The sequence below is a fragment of the Triticum aestivum genome, chromosome 5B (assembly GCF_018294505.1).
Source record: "Triticum aestivum cultivar Chinese Spring chromosome 5B, IWGSC CS RefSeq v2.1, whole genome shotgun sequence".
Taxonomy (NCBI): Eukaryota; Viridiplantae; Streptophyta; class Magnoliopsida; order Poales; family Poaceae; genus Triticum; species Triticum aestivum.
The window spans coordinates 573,034,339-573,037,351 of record NC_057807.1 but is presented as its reverse complement, the minus strand read 5'-3'; the positions used below and the strand labels follow the sequence as shown (position 1 = coordinate 573,037,351).

At 56.9% G+C, this 3,013-nt stretch overlaps 1 pseudogene; it reads right to left on the bottom strand.

Moving 5' to 3' along the window:
• Positions 1 to 438: 438 nt before the first annotated feature.
• Positions 439 to 1,889, bottom strand: LOC123116965 (uncharacterized; annotated as a pseudogene).
• Between the last annotated feature and the right edge of the window lie 1,124 nt (positions 1,890 to 3,013).

Below are 3,013 nucleotides of genomic sequence, written 5' to 3'. Positions count from 1 at the left end.
TCGGGTGGCGAAGGTCGGGGGAAGACGCGGCTGCGGTTAGAATGAGCTGCTGAAGAACATCAGCAACTATGATGAAGAGGCAAGGGGACACGGGGTCGCCTTGGCGTAAGGGGACACGATGCTTAACGGTATTCAGGGTGATTGGATTATACTCATCCTATAAACACACACGCATACCTTATCTTTATGTGCACCTTCAAAAGACTGAGCCGGCGTATCATCTTGAGATTTAAAGCGCCTCGTAGTCGCCACAAACGTCTCCTCCTGCACTAGGGCTTGAACCCTGATGGATTGGAATATCACTGTGCACCAAACCATCCAATTACATAACCATCCAATTACATGTTGGTTCACGAAAAAGACATTCATCTTAGAAGCCGCTTGTTACGTTCATGCTCGTGAATTAAACATATATTTTTGATCTGTCTTTCTGTGTACTCCATGAGTATGGAGTAGTTTGTTGTTACGGAACAACGCATGGAGGGTCGACTATTTTCTTACGAAAAGAAGCAACAGCAGTGATTTTCCACTTCCCAGCAGCCGCTCTCCCGAAAAAATCACACTCTAGCAGCACGTGCAACGCATCAGCGGAGCAACCGGCGAGCATGCGGGCGTGAAACGCAGACAAGCGAGACGTCGTCGACGACGGGCCCGCAGAGCGTGCCGCTGCCGTCGGACGTCGTGTGGTAGCCTGCGCTGTAGAACACTACCCGCGTGCTGTTGCCGTTCGCCGTGAAGTCGAGCACGTCGCGCGTGTACCCGCCTGTGCCGTTGGAGTTGTACGGCACGCTCTTGCTCCCGCGCGCCGTGGCCACCTGCACGCGCATGGGCGACGCCACGCACCCGTTGGCCGCGTCGCCCACCGAGAACTGCAGCCTGCACGAGCTGCCGGCGACGGTGGCCACCTTCTGGACCAGCGCGACCTCCACGCCGGCCACCAGCTCCACGGCGCGGGCGCCATGCGGCACCCGGAAGTGCGCCGAGTCGATGTACTTGACCACCTTGGAGTAGGACATGACCATCCAGCCCGGCAGCGGCGAGGTGTCGTCTTCGTCCATCGGTGGCACCAGGACCCCCCACGGCGAGCCCGGGGTGATGTATGGCCCCTCCTCGAAGTCCTCATTTATCAGCATGTTGTCTGCATAGATCACGTTAATTCCGTCACAGAGAATCGTTCATACAAGTACAGACGAGATCGATGGAACCTTGTCTTACTGCGGGTGGCGCGAGGAGGATTGAGCGCTCTAATGGCGACGCAGTCGACGATGGGGCCGCAGGCGGGGTCCTCCGCATGGTCGTCCCCGTGATGGATGACGAACGACACGACGCCCTGCTTGGCCTTGAAGGCCCAGGAGTAGGAGTCCCAGCCGCTGCTGGTGTACACCGTCTGAATGGGGAGCTCCTCGGACACGTCGCCGTCGCCGGGGACAACCGACACTTTCAGCCTCTCAGACTGGGCGCAGGTGCGCGCGGCGCTGAAGGTGATGGAGTAGTACTTGCCCCGCGTCACGCTGAGCTGCTGCCGGATGGAGGAGTCGGTGCCCAGCTGCACGGCGTGCCGGCCTTCCGGCACCGTCAGGACCATCTCGCCCCGGACTCGATGTACTCCACGAACCCGGTGACCTTCCAGTACGGGATCGCGTTCGCCCCTATCACCCTCGAGCCGTTCATCTGGGACCTGTTGGGCGCGTACTCGAAGTTCCCGTTCAGCAGCGGGCCTGCAGCTCGCATGGCATCGCGTGTCAGACAATGCATGCTAAGAGTAAGACAACGTAACGGATTAACCATGCTAGAAATAGCAGTAGCTTTGGAGGCTTACCGTCTCCGCCCGAAGCAGCAGCTCGTGCGGCCGCGCAGACGAGCAAGAAGAGGGCACCATTGAGCATCATCTCTCCACGCTCCAGCTATGACGATCCTATGGAGTATCGACACACATTTGGCTCCGATAGTACAAATGTACATAGTTCAATGGTGCCCTCTTCTTGCTCGTCTGCAGAGGAGAGAGTTGTACATCGTCTTCTCGTACAATAGATAGAAAATAGTGCATCGTCTTCTCGTACAATAGAGAGTTGTACATCATCGTCGAAGAATGACGAGTAGTAGTGGTTTTTCTATCTTACAATAGATAGAAAAACCACTACTACTCGTCATTCTCCGACTCGGATTCTGTCTCGGTGATGTCCTCCTCCGACGTCTGAGCGTAGGCGTCAAGGAACCGCTTGTCATTGGAGTCCTAGGACGATGCATCTCCTAGCGCGATGTTCAATTTGGCGACCGCCTTCCGCGTTCACTTGTCCTCGCGATAGGCGGCTCGCTCCTGCCTCCTCCCCTCCCTCTTCGCCCTCCTCTCTGCGAAGAACTGTTGCTCGTTGATGACGTCTTGCAGGAAACGTTGGCGCCACAACGTCATGGCTTCCTTGTCCCTCTCGGCCAGGCTGAGACGGCGCTCCCGCCTCCGATTCTCATGATGATCCTCGTCGGTGAGAAGCCGCGGGGGAGGCACCAGCTCTTGCGCCCGCTTCTGCGTCGCAACGTCCTGGATTCATGTCCCAATGGGACCGCCGGAGGCGCCACGTCGCAGCGTCGTACGCGCGGGCGCCCTTCTGGGCGGAGTCAAAGTTTCCGAGGCCGAGGCGCACGTCGCCCGACCGAATCTCGGCGGAGTAGGTGCCGGACGAACGCACGCGGACGCCGCGGTAGCCCGAAGCTCCCCGGCGGCACGGCGGCATGGTGGCGCGATGGTGACGTGTCAGCGGAGAGGAGAGAAAGTTATAGAGGGAGCGACGAAAGAGCGGCAGAGGGTGCTGCAATTTTATAGCACTACAAGAAATATGTCAACTTGTGACCACCACTATTGGTCACTGAATGGTCATAGTTTTCCATTTATGACCTTTTTGTGACCAAAACCAGAAGGTCAAAAGCTGACGGTCGTAAACTGACATTTTTTACCTTCTCTGTGAGAAGGTCATAGACGTTTACAACCAAAATATGCCTACTGTTTTGTTTTGGTCAC